Source organism: Sus scrofa, chromosome X, assembly GCF_054392235.1.
Source record: "Sus scrofa isolate SSC_HxYL_T2T_F1_AM1 chromosome X, Sscrofa_HxYL_maternal_Yorkshire_Landrace_v2.0, whole genome shotgun sequence".
Classification (NCBI taxonomy): domain Eukaryota; kingdom Metazoa; phylum Chordata; class Mammalia; order Artiodactyla; family Suidae; genus Sus; species Sus scrofa.
In genome coordinates this window covers 49,403,151-49,410,307 of record NC_139401.1, presented here as the reverse complement: position 1 = coordinate 49,410,307, position 7,157 = coordinate 49,403,151, and the positions used below count along the sequence as shown (strand labels likewise).

At 48.2% G+C, this 7,157-nt stretch overlaps 1 long non-coding RNA gene across 19 annotated transcripts in view; it reads left to right on the top strand.

Annotated features, from left to right (window-relative positions):
• LOC146394600 (uncharacterized) overlaps positions 1-7,157 on the top strand; it is a 29,708-nt gene continuing 22,551 nt past the window's right edge. For 6 of the 19 annotated variants that reach the window (XR_014835446.1, XR_014835454.1, XR_014835447.1 and 3 more), the window contains exons 1-3: positions 1-235; positions 601-687; positions 4,902-5,055. This is a non-coding gene — a long non-coding RNA (uncharacterized LOC146394600). Of the gene's footprint in view, positions 236-600; positions 688-1,790; positions 2,054-3,240; positions 3,883-4,454; positions 4,573-4,901; positions 6,620-7,157 lie in introns of those variants that run through there. The other 13 variants (XR_014835445.1, XR_014835450.1, XR_014835455.1 and 10 more) reach the window with 6 other exon arrangements.

Below are 7,157 nucleotides of genomic sequence, written 5' to 3'. Positions count from 1 at the left end.
GCTTTTTCTCCGAGTTGTTCAACGCTGCTGACTGCCCAGAAGTGGCTTCGTAGCTGCTCCGGTCAGTGGCGAGGTTAGGTTCAGTCGCTGGTTGTGCGGCGTGACCGTGCTGTCTTCACGTTGAGCTCTTTCCGTCTTGTTTAGCCTTCAGTCTGGAGCTTGTGGTTCCACACCGTCAGTCGCACCGATTCGTGTAAAGTGCAGAGAGAGGTCTCTGGGATTGTTTGATAGAGAGGTAACGTGGGTCATGCAGTTTGGAGATGCGTATCGTTACGTCTGACATTACAGATGCTGTTTGGGTACAGCTGCTATCTCTGAGGGTTTGCGGGAGTTTTTGATGAGAGAGGTATTTTATGAGTGGGTTTTGCGAGCCATAGTACAAAGAGCCTTAGCCTTGATGTGCTTATATACCTGGGCGTGTGTCTTTTCTAAGCTTTTGGGTCGCTGGGTGTTAACGGTGTATAATCTGTGGAACCATATGTGTAAAGGACTGCTTCCCAGCCATCCTTCAACAAGTGTTTTCTGAGCACCTATCACGTACCTGAGTGCATCTGGGAGTTTCTGACAGGACAAAACTGACAAAGTTTCTCCTTTCCTAAGGTGCTCCGTAAACACATAGAGCAAGCACATCAAAGGTGGCAGGTGCAATGTAAACGGAAAAGGCTGGATCAGGGGAAGGGGCATGAGGTGAGGATGTTTCTGTTTTACTCGGGGTAACAAAGGCAAAATGATTACCACAATAAGGTTAGTTAGCACTGTATCCGCTCACATCATTATGTTTTTAAAAAGTTTTTTGGTGATAACATTTCAGTTCTTCTCTCATTCTTTTCTATTCCTTTCTTTTATTTCTTGCTCTGTTTCTTTGTGTTTTAGTTCATTTATTTGTTTGTTTTGTTTTGTTTTGGGCTGCTCCTGAAGCAAGCGGACGTTCCTGGGCCAGGGCTCGACCCCACTCCACAGCAGCCACCCGAGCCATGGCAGTGAAAACACTGGATCCTTAACTCACTGTGCCACTTAATTTTCAGTACATAATACAATATTAAGTATCGTCACCATGCTCTACGTTAGATCCCCATAACTTATTCATCTTATAGCTAGAAGTTTGTACCCTTTGACCACCATTTCCCCCAGCCCCTCGCAAGCACCCTTCCAAACTCTACTTCTGGTAGAGCTTCCATGCCTGCCTGCTTACATCTCTCATAAGCGTCCTATCTTAATAAATCTATTTCTTGCCTATCAAAGATAAATAAATAAACTCTATTTCTGTAACCTAGACGTTTTCAGATTTCACATGTAAGAGAGAACATGCATTATTTGTCTTTCTCTCTGACTTATTTCACTCACATATATATGCATATATATAACGTAGCAGGCTGGAGCCGATAATCCTTAGAAACTGTAGCTTGTTGACCTTACCTTGCATCCGGGAACTTGGATTTCAGGTGGTTTCCCACCGTTCCCTCCCCGAGAAGGGTAGGTTCCTCTTCCGAAACTGTCCAAACAATATGTTCGATGCTAAACGCCTGCTTGCCTCCCGGGACCCTGGAATCCTGGTACGTGCTGGGCAGAGAGTGTGCGAGGGACCAGTCCCCAGTTAAAAGCTTGGGCCCTGGGTTTCTCATGAGCTTCTCTGGCAGACAGTGTTTGAAGGAGCTGTCATGGCTCGTTGCTGGAGGGACAGATTGTGTGACTCTAGGGAGAAAGGACTCTCGAAAGCGTACGCTGGTTTCCTCTGGATGATGCCCAGTGCACCACTCCCCCTGGCTGTTTGTCTTTCTATCCTTTTGCAGTACTGATTCCTAGCCATGGGGATGACTGTATGCTGGGTCCTGTGAGCCCTCCTAGGGATTCACCAAAAGCAAGAGTGGTTTTGGACGTCTGAAACAGTGGGGGCAGCCATGAGATTCACCAGTGAGCTCCTGCCTCATTGATATGCAGTGAAAGCCTCGTTTGAAGGGTGGACGAAGCGGTAGGATGATGATCCTTTCATGCTCGGTGACTATGGATGTACCCATGCTATAGAGCAGCACTGAGCCACTGACGGGTGTGAGAGGTAACCGTTCCTTACTAAGTTAAAAGGAAAAGATCCAGAAGTTCCCTGGTTGCTCAGCGGGTTAAGGCTCTGGTGGTGTCACTGCTGTGCCTCTGGATACAGCTGCGGCAAGGGTTTAATCCCTGCCTGGGAGATTCCATGTGCAATGCGTGTGGCCAAAAAGAGGACCAAGAAATCCCGCATCAGAGGGTTAGCTCACTGCATCCCTGGGCTGCTTTGCTGAGCTGCCTGATGTGAGGGGGTACCTGTCATGAGCACCGGACTTTGGTGTTTGTTATTTCCTCTAGGCCCAGGCGGGGGGGGGGGGGGGGTGTGTCCAGGCCTTGGAAAGGTGACCTTCGTGTCAGCCAAAAATGTTAAAAGTTTGACTTGCTCTCTCCTACAACTGGGAGGACACAAATCTGTTTCTGGGACGGAGAAAGCTTCAGATAAACCCGAGCGAGGCAAGAAGGGAAAAAAGCTCTCCAGCCTTTTTTTCAACGTGGCTGCTTCTGTGGCAGCTTCTCCCAGCATTCCCACCAGATCTGCCTTGGCCAGGTTCATTCAACAGCCCATCCACTGGCTACATGCTTGCAACACCCACGCTGAGCACTGGCCGCTTGATGCTTAGGAAACATTCAGTACAGTTGCTCCAAGCATCGTGACCCAGGTTCAACTGTGAGGGCAGAACTGCGGGCAGTGGAGGTACCAGAGTGACACACACGTGTGTAGTAGGCATTGTGGCCGCGTGTATTAGGAGTTTCCGGAAAGAGGCGGGTATGACAGATGCAGTCCTCCTCCCCTCACAGGGAAGAGACTGACTCCACAGATGTCCTCGTTACCCCATTCTCCTGGGTCATTTTTACGCAGAAATAACTGGCTCAAGAAGAGCCGCCTTTTATTAACAATAGACCTGGAGTCAGGGTCCTTTGTTCATTGAGGAAACAGTCTCAGCACCGCCAAGACACTACATCTCAGCCTCCTGGGCCTAGTTTGGGGATGTAGGGATGATGTGGGCTGGAACCTGCAAGCAGATGACAGCCACCTGTTGTGTGAGTGATGGCGGGATTTAAGTCCTAGAAACCTAGGAACACAGAGGAGGGCACTGACCCCTGCCAAAGTATCAGGGGGAGGGGTTGTGGGTGTTTGGTCAAGACACACTTCTCAAGGGTGGGGAGGTTCCTGAGGGAGGCACCGTGATCTTCCAGTTTACAGACACACAGGCTGAAGGGCACCGACAGCAAAACCAGTGCAGCCATTTTCCATTCTCAGTCTTTGGGCTCCAGACCACCATGGCGGCTGGGTCACCTCCCGAGAGGCCATGCAGCCACTGAAAGCACCTCCTCTGCCTCTGCTCGCCTCTCAATTCCTAGTATCTGCTAAACAGAGGGAGACGGGTCGAGTCCTAACTGGGCCGTAACCGGGCCTGGGGGGTGATGGCAAAGCCTCTCTGGCATGGTGCAGTGCCTCCCTGCAGGGAAAGTCAACGTCCTGCCTGCCTGTTGGCTCTGAGGCAGGCCCTTCCCACCAGTGGACTCCAGGTCTCTGGGCTTCAGAGCAGCTCCCCTGAAGGCGACACAGAGAGGGTCTGAGAGCCGTTCACGGTGCCTTTGCCCTGCTGGGTGCCTGGACGTCACCGGTGGACACGGTACTGGGACAACAGTGACTGTCCCATCATGGAACAGTATCTGCATCTCAGCAACAAAAACCCAAACCAAGTTTGTTGTGAAGTGACGGCAAAGAAGACTGGCTCAGGAGTCTGACAGACCCGGGGCGTGACTCCCAGATCCACCCTCCACTGCATCAGCGACTTAACCTCTTTGAGCTTATTTCCTTGTCTGTGGAAGGCGGTGGGTTGATACTTACCTCTCTGGCCCTTGGGGAAATAAAACCGTGTCTGCCCTGCTCACATGAGCTCAAGAGCCAGGCTTGAGGAAGAGCCGTTTACACTGCACCCCTGTTAGGGACACATCAGTGTGGAGGGATCCAGGCCACGGCCCCAGGAGTCTACTCCACCCTCTGACTGGGGTGGCTGTGGGGTAGGGGGGGTGGTGCCATTTCCATCTTTTTCTTTGACCTTACGTATCAGAGACACACGCTTCATTTCATACTTAGGTGTGTTCTGCTTAGAGGAGTTGTAGTGAATGAAGGGGATCCTCACAGCTGAGTGTGTAGCTGGTAGAACCTACACACTCTCTCTCCCGGACCTTCTAGGAACTGGATCGTCTGGGTGCCTCCAGGGGTTGACAGCACCCTGTGCAGACACCTGAGGAGCTGCAGGAAGGCACTGGCACATGACCTTGGAGGGTCCCCCCATCCTGAGCAGGCAGCTGATCCCTGCCACCCTCAGGGCCCCAAGAACTAGAAAATCAGCTCCACTGCAAAGAGAGGAAAGTTACTGTACTTTCTGTTGTCCTAACAGAGAACTCCGACTATAAAATCGAGTGGGAAATAGTGAACGTGTCATCAAAACAAAGTCCATGGGCAGAGCAGATCGGGCCTGTTCCATTTACTGGGTCACAGACACCATAAAGTGACAGGTATCTCCCATGTTCTGGGTTATCCCTCCTCACTGTCAGGCAGGTGATCACCCTGGATCCATTGATAGTTCCAAAATTGTGATCTGATTCCAAAGTCCATGTTCAAAGGCAAAAGTGGGCCCAAATACAATAAGCAGAGAGACCTTTGCCATCTGTCCCCTGTGCTTATTAGCAAGGAAGCTTTTCCCAAAAAAGGCAGGCATCAGATTGCATTTCAGCTCAGCTCACTGTGAACCACAGTAAACCTTGTTTTGATTTGGGGAATTCAACAAGAAATCCCCACCACATCCCATTCTATAAAAGTAGGAGTTAACTGACTTCTCATCCAGGTGCGGCCCAGGTAAAATGGAAATTGCACCACCCAACGTGACACCGAACCGAAGAAGGAAACCAGCAGATGAGGATGGCGGGAACAGCACCTGTGAGGATGTGCAGTCTGGGAGTGGTCAGCAGGAACGATTGTGAGCACACTGGCCATGTGAGGTACAGAAAGGGGTTTGGGGTGGTTGGAATGTCAAGTGGGGGGAATGGAGCAGGAGGGGTCCGGTGAGGATCAGGCACTCAGGGGCACGCGACTCCTGATGTGCCTAGTCCAGGAGGCCGGACACTATCCCTAGAGCAGCGGACAGCCCCCACAGAGGTTTGAACAGGTGTGGCGTTCCTAGATTAGGACTTCAGAAAGGTTCCTCGGGCAGTGGAATGGAAAAAGGGTGGCAAAGGATCAGGATTGGTGGTGGTCGTGCAGGGTAGAGCTGAGGGTGACCTGGACTAGGGATCTCACTGTGGTGATGGAGAGAAGTGGCAAGATCTTGCCTAGACTTAGGAGCAGAAAGGCGGGGCTTGGTGCCCGAGGGGATGGTGAGACAGAGGCGGCAGGCACAGATGACTGTAAGGATCTCTGGCCAAAGCAGCCGGGGAGAAGGCTGCCTTGCACTGAGTCAGGCAAACACTAGAGGAGGTGCAGATGTGTGTAGGGACTCGGGGTGGATGGCTTAGTTTGGACGGGCTGAATGTTCCTTGCCTTTGGGATTCAAACAAGTATGACCTGAATGACGTGGGGGAGCTCCAAGGTATACAAACAACTCATACAACTGAACAACAACTAAAATCGTCCCAATTGAAAAATGGGTAGAAGGCCAAAATAGACATTTCACCAGAGAAGACATACAGATGGCCAACAGGCACATGCAAAAATGCTTAACATCACTAATCACTAATTATTATAGAAATGCAAATCAGAACTACAGTGAGTTACCACCTCACCACCATCATTAGCAAAGAAACAATTAATAAATGCTTTAGAGGATGTGGAGAAAAGGGAATCCTCCTACACTGTTGGTGAGAATGTAAGTCGGTACAACCACTATGGAAAACACCATGGAAATACCTTAGAAAACTAAATATAGAACTACCAGCAATCCCACTCCTTGGCATAGATCCCCACAAAAATTTAACTGAAAAAGATACATGCACCCATATGTCCATTGCAGTACAATTCACAATAGCCAAGACATGGAAACAACCTAAATGGATGAATGGATCAGGAAGTTATGGTACATAGATACAATGGAATACTACTCAGCCACACGAAAGGACAAAATAATGTCATTTGCAGCAACATGGATGGAACTAGAGACTCTCATACTGTCAGAAAGAGGAATATAGACACCATATGATATCACTTATATGTGCAGTCTAATACATGGCACAAATGATCTATCTACAAAAACAAAAAGATCATGGACATGTAGGAAAGACTCGTGTTTGCCAGGGGGCAGGCGAAGTGAGTGGGATGGATTGGGAGTTTGGGGTTAGTAGACAAAAACTCTCGCATTTTGGAGTGCAAGGCAATGAGTTCCTGCTGTATAGCACAAGGAACTATATTTCTGTCACTTGTGATGGAACATGATAGAAGGTAATGTGAGAAAAAGAATGTACATATATGTATGACAAGGACACTTTGCTTTACAGCAGAAAATGACTGTAAATCAATCAACTGTATGATTGTAAATCAATCATAATAAAAAATTAAAAATAAAAAATAAAATGTAAGAACAAGAACAACAACAACAAACAAAAAATAAAAGTAAAAAGCATCCTTAGCTCAACGGCTATACATAAACCTGCGATGGGCTGAATTTAGCTTGAAAGCCATATTTGGATTATAATTTAATTCAAAAGTTTGAATGTAATTTTTCTGCTAGCAGTCATAGATAGTATTAGCAAATGAGAGTTCTACAAGCCTCAAGAGAAAGTCACTTTCACTCCGACAGTAAGAAAAAGCCCAATAATCTGCAACATTATAGATTTTTTAAAAAATATTTATTTGGAGCAGTTGTCAGTTCACTGCAAAATTAAGAGGAAGGTGGAGAGATTTCCCATAGGCATCCTGCCTTCACACATGCATAACCTCCCCCATTATAAACATCTAGTGCACTTGTTACATTTGATGAACCTACAAGTTTGTTTGTTTTTTTAAACTTTGAGAGAGGTGAGGCAACAAGGCAGACATGTAAACTGAAACTGAAGGGTGATAAGCCCCTCTGAAGAGAGTTGGGACATACAAAATTCTTCGCCTCTGGAAA